This window comes from Mauremys mutica, unplaced genomic scaffold (assembly GCF_020497125.1).
Source record: "Mauremys mutica isolate MM-2020 ecotype Southern unplaced genomic scaffold, ASM2049712v1 Super-Scaffold_100342, whole genome shotgun sequence".
Lineage (NCBI taxonomy): Eukaryota > Metazoa > Chordata > Testudines > Geoemydidae > Mauremys > Mauremys mutica.
In genome coordinates, this window is record NW_025423320.1 from 70,388 (window position 1) to 88,731 (window position 18,344).

At 50.6% G+C, this 18,344-nt stretch overlaps 3 non-coding genes across 3 annotated transcripts; 1 reads left to right on the forward strand and 2 right to left on the reverse strand.

The window, feature by feature from the left end:
* The first annotated feature begins 9,691 nt into the window (after nucleotides 1-9,691).
* TRNAG-UCC lies at nucleotides 9,692-9,763 on the forward strand. The gene has a single exon. It is a non-coding gene; the product is annotated as a tRNA-Gly (tRNA).
* Nucleotides 9,764-11,585: 1,822 nt separating this feature from the next.
* On the reverse strand, nucleotides 11,586-11,658 carry TRNAI-AAU. The gene has a single exon. It is a non-coding gene; the product is annotated as a tRNA-Ile (tRNA).
* Nucleotides 11,659-17,802: 6,144 nt separating this feature from the next.
* Nucleotides 17,803-17,875, reverse strand: TRNAM-CAU. Its single transcript has one exon. It is a non-coding gene; the product is annotated as a tRNA-Met (tRNA).
* Between the last annotated feature and the right edge of the window lie 469 nt (nucleotides 17,876-18,344).

Here is an 18,344-nt window from a genome sequence, read left to right on the forward strand (position 1 = left end):
TGTGCTGCAGGGTTATAAAATTACAGCGTAGACACTTGGGCTTCAGCCCAGCCTCCGAGACCCCACGAGGGGTGAGGGTCTCTGAGCCTGGGCTCCAGTCTGAGCCCAGATGTCTACGCTGTAGTTTTTAGCTCCACAACCTGAACCCCAGGAGCCCAAATCAGACCATCCAGGCCAGCGGGATTTTGTCACAGTATAGATGCCGTCTCAGGATATGTCTACACTGCAATGTAAGCCCAGGGTTAGTAGAAGTCATGTCAGCAGCCCCAACACATAAACATAAACCACAAGAGAAAGACCCACCCCCCAGATAAGCTGGGCAGTGTCCTTCTCCCTACGGTTCATAAGTCCAGCAACCAAAAGTCCTTTAACATGAGCCATCCCCTGTCTGCACCCCACTCACAGCTGTTGTCCTTAGTCAGTGCAAGCCCAGAGGTGCCTCTGTAGAGTTCACCTGCCATCCTGGGTGGAAATGGGGGAAAATAAGAAGGCACCGTATGTCCCCTGCCTAGCAAGTGCTATTGAATTGAGGGTGAGTCCCTCTATCGGGGTCTGCCAAGCACAGTTGTGCTGCCCTCGATTCACACAACAAGGATAACAACCCTTTATTTCTCCTGCCCCTATAACATGGAGACTGGGATTCCAACACCAGCCAAAAGTGATCATTTCAGCAAGCAACCCAACCTATTTCCAACATACTGTAAAATCCACATGCAGACTCATACATGAAACCTTGCAAGAAAATCTTCCTGTAGGGGTCTGAAGCACCTGCTGCTGGAGGGAAGGAGGGAGCTGTGGGTTGGGATTGAGGGGCTCTGGGAATAGGAAAGGGCTGTGGGTTGGGACAGAGGAGAAGGGTGAAGAGGAGCAGGCTCTGGTTGGGAGTGAGGAGCACTGAGCATAGGAGGGACTGAGGGTTGGGACTGAGGGGCACTGGGAAAAGAGGGGACATGGGTTTAGGCTGAAGAGCATCCTCGTTTGGGGATCCAGAAGGAAAGGGGAAGGCAGCAGGTTATTGTAATTCCTTAGGGATATTCTGTTGCTTTGTCTGTGTGTGTCTGTGCAGGGAAGGAACATGCTCTATGCCCAGAGGCCTTTATTCCTCCAGGCTGCAAGACAGAGGGGCTGTCAGGAAGTTGCCCCTTCAAACCCCACACAAAAAGGCCCTTCTGAGGAAAGGGAAAATCCTGCAGAGAAAAAGTAACATCAAAGAGGATGTGAGAAACACAGTTTAAGATCTTAGTGAATAGTTTATCACCTGACCAGGGACTTGAACCCTGGACCCTCAGATTAAAAGTCTGATGCTTTGCCAACTGAGAGAGCCAGGCTCATAAAGCAAAATGGCAAGCTGGTGCAGAGGAGAAACTAGTCAAGAAAACAAGAGTGGGAAACAATAGGGGAAACCTGCTGCTCTCTCTGGCTTGGTCAACACTACGAGTTTATATTGAATTTAGCAGCGTTAAATCGCATTAACCCTGCACCCGTCCACACAACGAAGCCCTTTATATCGATATAAAGGGCTCTTAATACCGGTATCTGTACTCCTCCCCGACGAGGGGAGTAGCGCTGAAATCGGTATTGCCATGTCGGATTAGGGTTAGTGTGGCCGCAATTCAATGGTATTGGCCTCCAGGCGCCATCCCACAGTGCACCATTGTGACCGCTCTGGAAAGCAATCTGAACTCGGATGCACTGGCCAGGTTGACAGGAAAAGCCCCATGAACTTTTGAATTTAATTTCCTGTTTGCCCAGTGTGGAGCGCCGATCAGCACAGAATCAAAAAAGAGCTCCAACATGGACCGTATGGGAGATACTGAAGCTGATCTCTGTATGGGGAGATTAATCTGTTCTATCAGAACTCTGTTCCAATAGACAAAATGCCTAAACATTTGAAAAAATCTCGAAGGCTATGATGGACAGAGGCCACAGCAGGGACTCAACACAGTGCTGAAACTTAGGGAGCTGAGACAAGCGTACCAGAAAGCCAAAGAATTAAATGGGCACTCACGGAGGGAGGGGCGACTGACAACTGTAGCTATCCCACAGTTCCTGCACTCTCCGAAAACCATTTGAATTCTTGGCTGAGTTCCCAAAGCCTGAAGGGTCAAAAACATTGTTGCGGGTGGTTCAGGGTATATGTCATCCCCCCGACCCTCCCCGCCCCGTGAAAGCAAAGGGAAAAAAAATAATTTCTCGCCTTTTTTCAATGTCACCGTATGTCTACTGGATGCTGCTGTCAGATGCGGTGCTGCAGCGCTACACAGCAGCATCCCCTTCCCTTCCCGACGGCAGATGGTACAGTAAGACTGGTATTTGTCATCGTCGTTCTGTGAGTGCTCCTGGCTGGCCTCGGTGGGGGGCGCCTGGGCAAAAATGGGAATGACTCCCAGGTCATTCTCTTCTTTAAGCTTTGTCTAATGCAGATTCAGTCTTGCCTGGAATATCACAGCAGCTGAAGGCTGCCTTCCCCTCCCCCTTTGATCTCTACTTGCAGAGGCAATAAAGTCAGTGTTGTTTCAAACTCATGCATTCTTTATTACTTCATTGCTCAAATAGGGGGATAACTGCCACAGTAGCCCAGGAGAGGTGGGGGAGAATGGAAGGACTGGGTGGCGTTGTTGCAGGGGCACCCCCTAGAATGGCATGCAGCTCAGCATTTCTGCAGGGTATCTGGGGCTCTGACCCGGAGTGGCCATTTGCTTCTCTGGTTCTTTTGTAGGCTTGCCTGATAGTCTAGACAGGACTGCAGGACTGACTCTCCCTTTAGACAAAACGTAAAGAAGGGAATGACCTGGGGACTCATTCCCATTTTTGTCCACGCGCCCCCAGCCAACCTTACCAAGGCAAGCCAGGAGCACCCATGACAGCAGCAGACGGTACAATATAACTGGCAACTGTCATTGTCAACTTGCAAAGCAGCAGACAGGACGGCAGACAGATCCAGGGCCTAGAGCTGCAGGTAGAAACTTTGATAGAGAATAGAAGGGGGTTCGAGCAGCTGATGGAGCAATGGCAAGCAGTAACCGAAGGGGAACGCCCAGGGGCACAGGGGGGAGCAGGGGCTGAGGCCAATGAGGGGGGACCACCAGATGAGGAAGATGGGCGGTGGAGGCATGTGACTGTGAGAAGCAGGCCAAGGAAAAGGAGAGCCAGTGAGGGGGAAATTGAGCTAAGAAACAGGTTTGAAGGTCTGGAGAATGAGGAAGGGGTAAAGCAGATGGTAGCTGATGGTGGGAGGCCAAGGAAAAAGAGACGAGCTGCCAGTCCCATAGAAAAAGGGGAGGAGTCTATGGAGGTAGCACCAAGTTTGGGCCCAGGGAGGATACAGGATGGCTTAAAGGGAACCACAAGGGATGATAGGAATGGAAGGAACTTGCAACCAGGGGGAACGGGGGATAGGTTAGAGGACCGCACTGTCCCCAGGCGAAGGCAGGTCTACGTGATTGGGGATTCCATACTGAGAAGGTTGGACAGGCCTGTGACCAGGGCCGATCCGGAGAACAGAAGGGTGTGCTGTCTACCGGGCGCTAAAATACGGGATGTGGACCTGAGGTTGAAAAGGATCCTAAGAGGAGCAGGTAAGAACCCTTTGGTCATCCTTCATGTGGGAACGAATGACACTGCTAGATTCTCGCTAGAAAGGATCAAGGGAGACTATGCCAGGTTGGGTAAGACGCTCAAGGAAATTGAGGCTCAGGTGATCTTCAGTGGGATTCTTCCTGTCCCTAGGGAAGGGCGCCAAAGGGGTGACAGGATCGTGACGATTAATAGTTGGCTGAGGGAGTGGTGTTACAAGGAGGGCTTTGGGATGTATGGGCACTGGGAGGCTTTTGGGGACAGACAACTGTTCTCAAGGGATGGGCTCCACCTGAGTAGGGAAGGAAGTAGAATTCTAGGCGGGAGGCTGGCTCATCTGATCAAAAGAGCTTTAAACTAGACACTGGGGGGAGACGGTTGGGAGAGCTCCTGGTGCTCTCCACGCCAAATTTATACATTGGGAGTGAGAACAACAGGATAACAACAGATATAGCCAGAGGGGGACAGTTAGGTGTAAGGAAGAGGGGGGGGACGGATACTAGATCTACAAGTCATACTGGAAGTACTGTGTCCCTACCGAGTTGGGGGAAAAGAGTGAGAGGAGCCCAACAGGAAAGATTAGGATGTTTGTTCACCAATGCGAGAAGCTTAGGTAACAAAATGGAGGAACTGGAGCTCCTGGTCCGAGAATTGAAACCGGATATCGTAGGAATAACCGAAACATGGTGGAACGGTAGCCATGACTGGAGTACAGGTATGGAAGGGTATGTGCTGTTTAGGAAAGACCGAGGCAAAGGTAAAGGTGGGGGAGTAGCATTGTATATCAATAATGAGGTGAAATGTAATGAAATAACTAGCAATGCAATGGATAATACGGAGTCTGTCTGGGCAATGGTCACATTGGGGAAGAAAACTACCAGAGCCTCACCCGGGATAGTGATTGGGGTGTGCTATAGACCGCCGGGATCTAGCTTGGAGACGGATAGAGAGCTCTTTAATGTTTTTAAGGAGGTAAATACTAATAGGAACTGCTTGATCATGGGGGACTTTAACTTCCCGGATATAGATTGGGAAACAAATGCTAGTAATAATAATAGGGCTCAGCTTTTCCTAGACGTGATAGCTAATGAATTCCTTCATCAAGTGGTTGCTGAACCGACGAGGGGGGATGCCATTTTAGATTTGATTTTGGTGAATAACGAGGACCTTGTTGAGGAAATTGTTGTAGGGGACAACCTTGGCTCGAGTGATCATGAGCTAATTCGTTTCAAAATAAATGGGAGGATAATCAATACTGCATCTGAGACTAGGGTTTACGATTTCAAAAGGGCTAACTTTACTAAATTAAGGCGACTAGTTAGGGAAGTGGACTGGACTAACATATTTAGGGATCTAAAGGCAGATGATGCCTGGGGTTACTTCAGGTTGAAGTTGCAGGAGTTGTCAGAGGCATGTATCCCAAGAAGGGGAAAACGGCTCGTAGGTAGCAGTTTTAGACCGAGCTGGATGAGCAAGCGTCTTAGAGGGGTCATTAAGAAAAAACAGAAAGCGTACCAGGAGTGGAAAATGGGAGGGATCAGCAAAGAAACCTACCTTATTGAGGTCAGAGGGTGTAGGGAAGCAGTGAGAAAGGCAAAGCGACGGGTGGAGATGGACCTAGCGAAGGGGATTAAAACTAATAGCAAACGGTTTTTTAGCCATATAAATAGGAAGAAAACCAAAAAGGAAGAAGTGGGACCGCTTAAAACTTTAAACGGCGTGGAGATTAGGGATAATCTTGGAATGGCACAATATCTGAACGAATATTTTGCCTCGGTCTTTAATGAGGCTAATGAAGGGCTAGGGAATAGTGATAGAGGGACCGATGGGAATGAAGATATGGGGGTAGACATTACGGTATCCGAGGTAGAAGCCAAACTTGAACAGCTTAACGGAAGTAAATCGGGGGGCCCGGATAATCTTCATCCTAGAATATTAAGGGAATTGGCGAGTGATATTGCTAGCCCGTTAGCGATAATTTTTAATAAATCTCTAAATTCGGGGATTGTACCGTTTGACTGGAGATTAGCTAATGTAGTTCCTATATTCAAGAAGGGGAAAAAAAGTGACCCGGGTAACTACAGGCCTGTTAGTTTAACACAGGGGTCTCAAATTCAAATGACCCCGAGGGCCGCATGAGGACTAGTGCATTGGCCCGAGGGCCGCATCACTGACACGCCCCCTTGCTGCCCCTGGCCCCACCCCCAATCCACCCCTTCCATGAGGCCCCGCCCCTGCCCTGTCTCTTCTCCACCTCCTCCCCTAAGCGCGCGCAGTTTTAATAAATATATACACTCAGTAATGCACCTCACTCAAAGGACAAAACACGCACTTAGATTTACTGCCTAAGGCTCTGGGAGGGAGTTTGGGTGGGGGAGAGGGTCTGGATGCAGGCTCTGTGCTCGATGCAGGCTCCAGGCTGCGGCAGGGGGTGGGGGTGCAGGCTTTGGGATGGAGTTTGGGGATAGGAGGGAGTGCAGGGGTGAGGGCTGTGGGGCTGAGGGTGAGGGGTACATGATGCAGGAGGGGGCTCAGGGCTAGGGAAGAGGGTTGGGCTGTGGGGTGAGGGCTGTGGATGAGGGGTTCATGATGCGAGGGGGCTCAGGGCTAGGGAAGAGGGATGGGCTGTGGGGTGAGGGCTGTGGATGAGGGGTTCATGATGCGAGGGGGCTCAGGGCTGGGGCAGAGGATTAGGGTGTGGGGGGATGAGGGGTTCATGATGTGGGGGCGCTCAGGGCTGGGGCAGAGGATTAGGGTGTGGGGGGATGAGGGCTCTGGCTGGGGCTGAGGATTAGGGTGCAGGGGGATGAGGGGTTCATGATGTGGGGGTGCTCAGGGCTGGGGCTGAGGATTAGGGTGCGGGGGGAATGAGGGCTCTGGCTGGGGCTGAGGGTTTGGGGTTGGAGAGGCTCAGGGTAAGGGCAGCCTGCCTTGCCAGTACTGGCGGAGGGCAGGCACTAGGACCCTGCGGCAGCAGACAGCAAATCTGCTGGGAGCCCTCCGGGCAGCAGGCAGGGGAGAGGCGCGCTGCGTTCTGTGAGGCAGGGACGCAACACAACGCGGCGGAGGGGGGGGGACACGCGGAGGGGGGGTGGCAGGCGGGGGCTGGGACCTGCTCCAGGCAGGGTCGCGGCGGCGGGGGGAGACCTGCGGTGGCTGGGGCCGATCCAGGCAGGACCCGGGGGGGGGGGCGGGAAGAGACCCAGCTCCAACTATTGCTGGAGCAGGGCGCCCAGCCCTGAATATTGCTGGGGCCCGGGCCCCACACAAGTATATAACCTGCCGCCCATGCCCCCCGGCCCGGCCCAGCCCCGGCGGGTCTCGCTTCCCTTCCCCCCCCCCCAGCCCGGCCCCGGCGGGTCCCGCTTCCCTTCCCCCGGCCCGACCCCGGCGGGTCACGCTTCCCTCCCCCACCCCCCGGCCCGGCCCGGCCCGGCAGGTCTCGCTTCCCTTCCCCCCCCCCACGGCCCGGGCCCGGCGGGTCCCGCTTCCCCCCCCCCTTACCCGAGCGCGTCTCCGGCGAGGCCTGAGCTCCGTCCCGCTCAGAGCCGCGTGGTGAGGGGGCGGGGCTGTGAGCTCCACGCCGAGCGCAGAGCTCAGCCCAGAGCTCCCAGCCCCGCCCCCTCCCCACGCTGCTCAGATCGGGGCGGGGCTCAGGCGCTCGGACGGAGACTCGGCGCTCTATGCGCCGAGGCTCCAGGAGAGGGGCGGAGGCGGGAGCCTCCACTTTTCTCTTGGGGGCCCCTGCGGAGCTCCCCTGGGGAGCTCCGCGGGCCGCAGGGAAGTGCTCCGCGGGCCGCATGCGGCCCACGGGCCGCATGTTTGAGACCCCTGGTTTAACATCTGTAGTATGCAAAGTCATGGAAAAAATCTTAAAAGAGAGAGTGGTTACGGACCTTGAGGCCGATGGCAACTGGGATAAATTACAGCATGGATTTACGAAAGGTAGATCGTGCCAAACAAACCTGATCTCCTTCTTTGAGAAAGTAACAGATTTTTTAGACAAGGGAAATGCGGTGGATCTAATATATCTGGATTTCAGTAAGGCGTTTGATACGGTACCGCATGAAGAATTACTGGTTAAATTGGAAAAGATGGGGATCTAAATGAAAATCCAGAGGTGGATAAGGAGCTGGTTAAAGGGGAGACTGCAGAGGGTAGTATTGTAGGGGGAACTGTCAGGTTGGAGGGGGGTTACCAGTGGAGTTCCTCAAGGTTCGGTTTTGGGTCCGATTTTATTCAATCTATTTATTGCTGACCTGGGAACCAAGAGTAGGAGTGGGCTGATACAGTTTGTGGACGACACCAAGTTGGGAGGTATTGCCAATTCGGAAAAGGATCGGGATATCCTCCAGGGAGATTTGGATGACCTGGTTAACTGGAGTATTAGTAACAGGATGAAATTCAATAGTGAGAAGTGTAAGGTAATGCATTTAGGGATGACTAACAAGAATTTTAGTTATAAGCTAGGGACGCACCAGTTGGAAGTAACAGAGGAGGAGAAGGACCTAGGAGTCCTGGTTGATCGTAGGATGACTATGAGTAGGCAATGTGATGTAGCCGTTAAAAAAGCTAATGCGGGCTTGGGATGCATTAGGCGAGGTATTTCTAGTAGGGACAAGGAGGTGCTAGTCCCGTTATATAAGGCGTTGGTGAGACCTCATTTGGAGTATTGTGTGCAGTTTTGGTCTCCCATGTTTAAGAAGGATGAATTCAAACTGGAACGGGTACAAAGAAGGGCCACTAGAATGATCCGAGGAATGGAAGGTCTGTCGTATGAAAGGAGACTTGAGGAGCTCGGTTTGTTTTCCTTAACCAAAAGAAGGATAAGAGGAGATATGATTGCACTCTTTAAATATATCAGAGGGATAAATGCCAGGGAAGGAGAGGAATTATTTCAGCTCAGTGCTAATGTGGACACGAGGACAAACGGATATAAGTTGTCAGTCAGGAAATTCAGGCTTGAAATTAGACGAAGGTTTCTAACCATCAGGGGAGTGCAATACTGGAACAGCCTACCGAGGGAAACAGTGGGGGTGAAGGACCTCCATGACTTTAAGATTAAGCTAGATAAGTTTATGGAGGAGATGGTATGATAGGATAACGGGCTTAGTCAATAGGTCAATTAAGTGCCCCACTGGTAAATTGTACAATGGGTCAATGATATGATATAAACTTTTTCCAGAGGGTATGGCTGGAGAGTCTTGCCTGCATGCTCGGGGTTCAGCTGACCGCCATATTTGGGGTCGGGAAGGAATTTTCCTCCAGGGAAGATTGGCAGTGGCCCTGGAGGTTTTTCGCCTTCCTCCGAAGCATGGGGCAGGGGTCGCTTGCTAAAGGAGTGGGTGGATCGGCTTATGTGGCCTGCATCTTGCAGGAGGTCAGACTAGATGATCATAATGGTCCCTTCTGATCTTGAATTCTATGATTCTATGATTCTATGGCTAGTAACCATCTTTGCTAACTTGCAAAAGGCAAGGGGATGCTGCTGTTTAGCGCTGCAGTACTGTGTCTGTCAGCACCATCCAGTAGACATATGGTGACAGTGAAAAAAGGCTGAACGGGCTCCATGGTTGCCATGCTATTGCGTCTGCCCGGGCAATCCAGGGAAAAGGGCGCGAAATGATTGTCTGCAGTTGCTTTCACGGAGGGAGGATTGAGTGACGACATTTACCCAGAATCACCCGCGACACTGTTTTTGCCCCATCAGGCATTGGGATCTCAACCCAGAATTCCAATGGGTGGGGGAGACTGTGGGAACTACGGGATAGATATGGGATAGCTACCCACAGTGCAACGCTCCGGAAATCGACACTTTCCTCAGTACATGGATGCACACTGCCGAATTAATGTGCTTAGTGTGGCTGCATGCACTGAAATTTATACAATCTGTTTCCAAAAACTGGTTTCTGTAAAGTCAGAATAATCCCGTAGTGTAGACATACCCTGTGATTAACAACTTTGGTGGCTAATTGAAAGGTTGAATGTTCAAACCCAAATGAAGATGGAGGTGTTTTTTTTAGTGATGAGAATCCAGTACATTTTAACAGGCAGAAAATCTCCTCAATGCTGCTCTAGCCTCATTGGGCAAGTATAAGCCATACTTTCACCAGATGCATTGGTGGTATAGTGGTGAGCATAGCTGCCTTCCAAGCAGTTGACCTGGGTTCAATTCCCAGCCAATGCAAAGATGTGATGTTTTCTCATGGAGGAAGAAAGGGGCAGGACTATACAATGAGCTGTTGGAGTTATCCTGGCATTACAATGTTTGGTTTATTTTTTAAAAAAAATTCCTTTACTTCCCTCTCCCTTTTAGACTCAGAGCCTTTAAGGTCAGAAGGGACCAGTGTGATCATCTAGTCCGACCTGCTGCACCTTGCAGGCCAAAAGACCCCACCCACCCACTCCTGTAATAGACCCGGGAGGGGAGGCAGCTCTGTGCACTGCCCCTACCCCAGGCAGCACATGGAGGCCCTCTGCTCCCCTCCCCCAATGGGTGTGCAGAGATGTGCCAGCAGCACTGAGGTGGCTCCCTGCCCACTCTGCCTCCGTCCCTCCGTGCCGCTCCCAGAAGTGGCTGGCATGTCCCAGCATCCCCTGGGGCAGGGGGAGTGTCTCCATGCGCTGCCTCTGCCCCAAGTACCAACTCCGCAGTCCCCATTGGCCAGGAACTGCAGCCAATGGGAGCTCTGGGGGCGGCACCTGTAGGCAGCAGCACACAGAGACCCCCTGGCACGGCCCACCTAGGAGCTGCAGCCGCAGGGTTGTGTGTACCGGTCACTTTGGGAGCTGCAGTGCCCGGGGTAAGCGCCACCCCTCCTGCACCCCAACCCCCTCCCCCAGTGCAGAGCCAGCACCCTGCTCCCAAATTTCCTCCCAGAGCTTTGCTTGTCTTCCTTTCACCCAGAACCATCCTTCTCCTGGGCTGCAAGTAGCCATCCCTGGGAAGTGAAGAAGTAGGCACAGGATTCTACCTCCCAGCAGCCAACCGCACCTCCCCAGGCTTTGCAGAACGAATGGTGGTGCTCTACTAACCCCACTTAGCCGCACTGAGGCGCTTAGCTTCTGATCTGCCTTCCTCAGCTCAACTTTCCTCTTTTTCCCCATTCCTGCCTCACTCCCTCCATTGGCAAGTCACACAGAGGAGGCAGCAGGAAGAGCCGGCCGCCATAGACCAACCTCCAAGGGCAGAGGAAGCCACGCCACAAGGCTTCAAAAGGTGACTGGCCAAGGTCCTCTAGCTTTCCCCTGCTGATGCCAAGGCTTTTTCTCAGCTCATTTCACCAACCTCTGTCCTGCAGGGGTTGGGATTATCGCAGGTGTTACCCAAAATTGGGCCAGCTAGTCAGCGTAGGGAGGACTAATGACCCACCAGAGTTTGCCAGAAAGCAGCACGTTTGTTATAATAATAGCTAAGCTCAAAAGAAGAAGGCGGGGGTGTCACACTCACACTTGCATACTCATGCTCCTAGGACAGGCACAGCACTGGAGATGTCAGGATTCGGCAAGGTAAGTGTCCCACAGCGCAGCTATGGATGGTGTGATGAAGGTAAATCTTCCTGAGGCACAATGAAATACAACGCAGAGAACCACTGGCCAGGCGGTCTGGGTAAAGGGCATTCACTGGAGGTACAAGCTTGTGAGTGCTCTCCTGAGCACATGGCCCCTTCCCCTTTTAAGGGCCTGCAGCTCATGGCCTGCGACTAGAGATGACTTAGCTGCATCTGGTTGGTTACACTCCACCTTGGGCAGTGTCCATGCTCTGGGTGTGTGATCGCTGCCTAATTAGCGTCCCAGACGCCTTGTCTACCTGGGAGCTCTTCTGCTCTTCAACCAGCCCATTCATCCCACCAGCATTCCAGGAGGGAGCGGGAGGCGAAAGCCACTTCACAGGCATTCAGAGAGGGAGAGGAGACAAAAGTGGGAGCAGGGGAAGTATAATAGACCTTTTGAGCATAGAAATCACTGCTGCTCCTACAACAGCAGGAGCTGGGAAAATCAAACCAGCATGTTTCTGCCTGGTTTCGAACTAGGGACCTTTTGCATATTAGGCAAACGTGATAACCACTAAACTACAGAAACTCTGTCATAAGCACCTGCCCCTCCCTTCATAAGAACATAAGAATGGCCACACTGGGTCAGACCAAAGGTCCATCCAACCCCGCATCCTATCTGCCAACAGTTGCCAATGCCAGGTGCCCCAGAGGGACTGAACCTAACAGGTAATGACCAAATGATCTCTTTCCTGCCATCCATCTCCACCCTCTGACAAACAGAGACTAGGGACACCATTCCTTACCCAGCCTGGCTAATAGCCATTCATGGACTTAACCTCCATTCATTTATCTGCAAAAAGAAAGAGGAGTACTTGTGGCACCTTAGAAACTAACAAATTTATTTGAGCATAAGCTTTCCTGGGCTAAAACCAACTTCATTGGATGCATGCAGTGGAAAATACAGCAGGAAGATATATATATATACACACACAGAGAACATGAAAAATTGGGTGTTGCCATATACAGTATAACGAGAGTGATCAGTTAAGGTGAGCTATTATCAGCAGGAGAAAAAAACCTTTTGTAGTGGCTTTCATGGCCTTTGAGAAAGCAAGACAGAGCCTTGGAAGACCCAGCAGGGTTTGTGGAACAGGAATTGTTCTCAGATTCCACTGAGACATCAGCTCAGATTGCAGGATTCAAAGTCCTGAGTACTGGCCCTTATACCATGGGACCAGCAGAGCACCTGTTGATTACTGTAGACTTCCAGCAGGGAGGACTCTGTGGGCAGGGGCGGCTCTAGGCATTTTGCCGCCCCAAGCACGGCAGGCAGGTTGCCTTCGGCAGCTTGCCTGCGGGAGGTCCGCCAAAGTCGCAGGACCAGCGGACCCTTCACAGGCACGCCGCCGAAGGCAGCCTGCCTGCCACCCTCGCAGCGACCGGCAGAGCACCCCCCGCGGCTTGCTGTCCCAAGCATGCGCTTGGTGTGCTGGGGCCTGGAGCCGCCCCTGTCTGTGGCGGACAATTTTTTCTGGCAGGGAGGACTCAGTGGGAACATGCCTCTCTGGCCATGGACTTAACCTCCATTCATTTATCTGCAAAAAGAAAGAGGAGTACTTGTGGCACCTTAGAGACTTACAAATTTATTTGAGCATAAGCTTTTGTGGGCTAAAACTCACTTCATCGGATGCATGCAGTGGAAAATACAGCAGGAAGATATATACACAGAGAACATGAAAAAATGGGTGTTGCCATACACACTATAACAAGAGTGAGCAGTTAAGGTGAGCTATTATCAGCAGGAGAAAATAACCTTTTGTAGTGATTATTGGGATGGCCCATTTCCAACAGTTGACAGGAAGGTGTGAGTAACAGTAGGGGGACAAATAAACATGGGGAAATAGTCTGACTTTGTGTAATGACCCATCCACTCCCAGTCTTTATTCAAGCCTAATTTAATGGTGTCCACTTTGCAAATTAATTCCACTTCAGCAGTCTCTCGTGGGAGTCTGGTTTTGAAGATTATTTGTTGTAATATTGCGACTTTTAGGTCTGTAAATGAGTGACCAGAGAAACTGAAGTGTTCTCCAACTGGTTTTTGAATGTTATAATTCTTTACATGTGATTTATGTCCATTTATTCTTTTACGTAGAGACTGTCTGGTTTGGCCAATGTACATGGCAGAAGGGCATTACTGGCGCATAATAGCATATATCACATTGGTAGATGTGCAGGTGAGCGAGCCTCTGATAGTGTGGCTGATGTGATTAGGTCCTATGATGGTGTCCCCTAAATAGATATGTGGACAGAGTTGGCAACGGGCTTTGTTGCAAGGATAGGTTCCTGGGTTAGTGTTTTTTGTTGTGTGGTTGCTGGTAAGTATTTGCTTCAGGTTGGGGGGCTGTCTGTAAGTAAGGACTGGTCTATCTCCCAAGATCTGTGAGAGTGAGGGATAGGTTGTAGATCCTTGATGATGCACTGGAGAGGTTTCAGTTGGGGGCTGAAGGTGACGGCTAGTGGGGTTCTGTTACTTTCTTTGTTGGGCCTGTCCTGTAGTAGGTGATTTCTGGGTACTCTTCTGGCTCTGACAATCTGTTTTTTCACTTCAGCAGGTGGGTATTGTAGTTGTAAGAACAGCTGATAGAGATCTTGTAGGTGTTTGTCTCTGTTTGAGGGGTTGGAGCAAATGCAGTTGTATCTTAGAGCTTGGCTGTAGACAATGGATTGTGTGGTGTGCTCTGGTGAAAGCTAGAGGCATGTAGGTAAGTATAATGGTCAGTAGGTTTATGGTATAGGGTGGTGTTTATGTGACCATCGCTTATTAGCACTGTAGTGTCTAGGAAGTGGTTTTCTTGTGTGGACTGGTCCAGGCTGAGGTTGATGGTGGGATGGAAATTGTTGAAATCATGGTGGAATTCCTCAAGGGTTTTCTTTTCTGTGGGTCCAGATGATGAAGATGTCATCAGTGTAGGGCAAGTAGAGTAGGGGCATTAGGGGATGAGAGCTGAGGAAGTGTTGTTCTAAGTCACCCATAAAAATGTTGGCATACTGTGGGGCCATGCGGGTACCCATAGCAGTGCTGCTGACTTGAAGGTATACATTGTCCCCAAATCTGTTATGAGTGAGGACAAAGTCACAAAGTTCAGCCACCAGGTTTGCCATGACATTATCGGGGATACTGTTCCTGATGGCTTGTAATCCATCTTTGTGTGGAATGTTGGTGTAGAGGGCTTTTTTGGCCTGCTGCTTCTCTGTCTGGGAGGTTTTTGTCAGCCCTGGCACACAAAAAGGGCATCATTGGGAGCGCCTATGAAGGTGAGATGAATTTTTGCCTGCCTTGCTCAGCTTGACTTGCTTCCTCATCCCATTCCTGCCTTAGATCCTGGGTCGCCTGGTGGCTGAAGATGGTCCATTGTCTCAAGCGGTGCCAGAGCCTGACACAGTGCCCCTGGGCAGCCTTTGCTCTGCACATGCCGGCCGTGCACATTTGCAAATACTTTAAAACTCCTGTCAGTAAGTTCTGGGGACAGTTGCTCACCTTCAGAGGAAGCTCCCTAAAATTAGCCTGTCTCACCCAGTGGTACATTGACCTCTGTTCAGACTGAGCCGAAGGGGGGCGGGCCTCGCTGCTGTGGCTGCCACTGCTGTGAGGGTGGCCACTGTTGCGGATGAAGCCATCCTGGAAGCACCTTCCACCTAGCCACTCACTGAAAATCCTGTAGGATGTAAGGTGTGAATAGAAGAACACTGGGGGAGGGGGGCTTCCTAATCTCCTCCCCCTTCTGCCACCATCGGCCATTCCATACCCAGTGCTGCACCCAGTGGGGTAAAAAAAAATACAGCTATATCGGAAGAGTCAGTTGCGTTCTTTGTGGTTGCCCCACCATTCCCCTCGGGCCTGATCTGACCTCCAGCTCAGCCACCCACTGAAAATTGAAAAGCAAAACAGTAGAGCCGTACAAGGCTTCAAAGCCCACCAGGCCCAACCCCTCTTCTAATACAACAGAAAAGCTGCACTTCTCCTGACTAGGTAGGAACGTCCTATGGCCTCACAAGAAGTGGAAGGCTATCGTGTTCGGTCTCAGCAGCACTCGTGGAGCAGGGGGAAACACATGGCTGAGGAAATTCCCCACAGCCAGAAGATAGGTCTTGAGCATCACAAATTTGTAGGTTAATGACAAGGTCCACTTACGCCACTGGCTGAGCCATTCCTCACAGGCCAGCAACCATTTCTCCCAGTTCGCGTTCCCCACCTTGTCCCCAGCCGAACACTAGAAGGCCCAGCCATCAACCTGCCCACTCTTGCAGCTCTCCTCTTCCGCCCTGACTGACAGGGGGGAGTATTGAGCCTCCCTCCCTTAGGCCCTTCAGCATCCCTGGGGAACACCAATGCTGCCCAAGTGACTTTGGGCCAATAGGTCAACCAATAGGGCTGCCTCCTAGGCCAGGCTGCAGCCCAGCTTCAGGACTCAGAGGAAATGGAGCGCGCATCCCTACCTACAGGACTCCAGGCACGGCCAGGCTTCTGGATCAAACATCCCCTCTTGTGCTCAAGTCACAACAGCTAGCGGGCAAAAGACAGGCTTTCATGGCCTTTGAGAAAGCAAGATCGAGCCTTGGAAGACCCAGCAAGGTTTGTGGCACAGGAATTGTCCTCAGATCCCACTGAGACTTCAGCTCAGATTGCAGGATTCAAAGTCCCGAGTGCTGCTCTTACACCATGGGACCAATAGGGAACCCCCACACCTCTGCTGAGCTCTGGTGTGGACGACCCTGTGCTGGCAGCCCTGCCTTTGCTCACCAAGTTGTCATGCAGCAGTTTGCTGCAGCTCCCAGAGGCCTTTCTTAATCCAGACTGAGAGGCCAGTGGGCATGTGAGGAAGTTGCCCCTTCAGTCCCAGGCAGTACATGGCCATTCCTAGTGAAATGCTGTTGTGTATTTGGTTGTCATGGTTTTTGTTGCTATGGCAACTGAGTTAGATTATTATGGGTTAGCTCAGCCAGCTTCAGCCGGCTGAGTGAGCTCTCTGTCTCTGTAAATAAAATGGTGGTTTTGTTAGCTGTCTGCTGTCTGGCCTCAACTGATTTCTTCCTAAACCGGCTCCCCCCAAGGATATAACAAATGCCAAGTCCTGGGGAAAAAAAGGTGGTGTCAAATAACATCCTGGAGAGACACTTTCTTCCATTTTGAGGGGAACAGTTCCTTCTTCACCTGACCAGGGACTTGAACCCTGGAACCTCAGGTCTGATGCTCTGCCAACTGAGCTAGCCAGGCTCACATATAAACAAAAACACATTTCATGCAGAAGAGAAACTAGTCATGAAAATGAGGGCAGGAAACAATACAGAAAACCTGCTACTCTCGCTCTCTTAGCAGTCCTAGCCCCAGCCTGCTCCTCCATCCGGCGCCCTGAGGCCTTATTCTTTTTTTAGTTAAATATCAAATCCAGAAGAAAACACAGTTATACAAAACAAAATGAAATCACAAACAGAAATGTCATTGGAAATAAAAAACTAAAAAAGGAAAATGCAATCCCCATCACTTTATCATGTGGGGGCCATTCCTGTATCGAGAGCACCCGCGAAGGTCCCTGTCTGCTTACGAGAAACCTGGAGGAACTCATACCACAGCCTGAACATGAAACTCAACTGCTCCCAGGTGCCGCAGTAAAACCCTATCCCTGCTGTGATGTTGATGATTTTATGAAAATATACTAATGAGTGTGAATATAATAGGAGTACTTGTGGCACCTTAGAGACTAACAAATTTATTTCAGCATAAGCTTTCATGGGCTACAGCTCACTTCAGATGCATCCGAGGAAGTGAGCTGTAGCCCATGAAAGCTTATGCTGAAATAAATTTGTTATTCTCTAAGGTGCCACAAGTACTCCTGTTCTTTTTGCGGATACAGACTAACACAGCTGCTACTCTGAAACCTGTGAATATAATGTAACTGGAACATGCTTCATGCAAAAGGTCTCTTGTACAGTATCATTACAAAGCTTATTATCTATTGTGTGTGTTCATCCTATTTGTATGAACCGATCATTCTTGTATCTGAAACTAGAAATATGAACTATAACTCTGAGGTCCTGTTGTAATGATGCAAAGTGTGGGCCATTAATAGTGGTTTGGACTCTTGATGTCTCCCATTAACCAGGACAATTGACTGGAGATGGCTGTGTCCTGCACCATCTGTGAGTCAAGCCAGGAAGAATGAAGGCTTGGGGGTCTCACAGGACATGTGACCATGTCACCTGGTACAGGAATCCATCTTAAACCTGGGGCTCTTCCTCAGGACAGAGACAAAAGATTCCTGCCTTGTACCAAAGCTGTATAAGGGGGTGGAACTGAACAAACATGGCTGCAGTCATGAGACATCCCCTAGCTACCACTTGAGCTGGAACAAGGACTGTACCAGGTGAAAAGGTTGGGCCCAGACAAGAAATAAGTCTAGTCTGCGAAAGAAGCTTATTGGAAGATCTCTGAGGGTGAGATTTGATCTGTATTGAGTTTCATACTGTATTAGGCTTGGACTTGCATGTTTTTGTTTTATTTTGCTCTATGGAGAATACAAACTGCACAGAGAAGGAAAAGTTAATGTCTTAGAAAAGTCTGTGTGTGTGTGTGTGTGTGTTAGATGGGTGGGAGGGTATCTAGAAACCAGTCTCCTATAGTTTCTTTTCTCTGATTTTCTGTAGAAAATCTGAAGCAGGCAGCAAAAGCCATTGCCTTCTCTGAGGTTTGAACTCAGGACCTTCAGATTATGAGACTGACACGCTGCCAACTGCACTAAGAAGGCATGGAAAAGTTTTAGGCTCAGTGTATATAGGACCCCCCTACAGCAGTGACTGGGGCAGGGAAGGAGCCAGGGATGTGCTGGAAGAAGCAGGGAGCTTTGGTGACCAGAGACTTTTCCTGGCAGCTTTCACAGCAGCAAAGAAATCAATTCATGCTGCCAGTGGACAATCTACTGGAACTAATGGCAGCACAGGGGGGATGTTTCCAAGCTATGCACCTACTTCTACCTTTTGGAACTTACTCTCCTTTTCCTTTCCATGCAAATTAAGCAAAGCAAGTTGGGGAAACTACACAGGTAATAGAAACCAGGGCGCCAGATAAGGCTTGAATTCATAACCCCAGTACAATCCTCTTCTGCATTAACCAGTTGCACCACTGCAGGTGCTTCTTAGACAAAGCTGGGAAGCAGGCAGTTATCAGTCTCTGTGGGTCATACCTTTGCCTGGCGATTGTCAGGCTGATGCATCAAA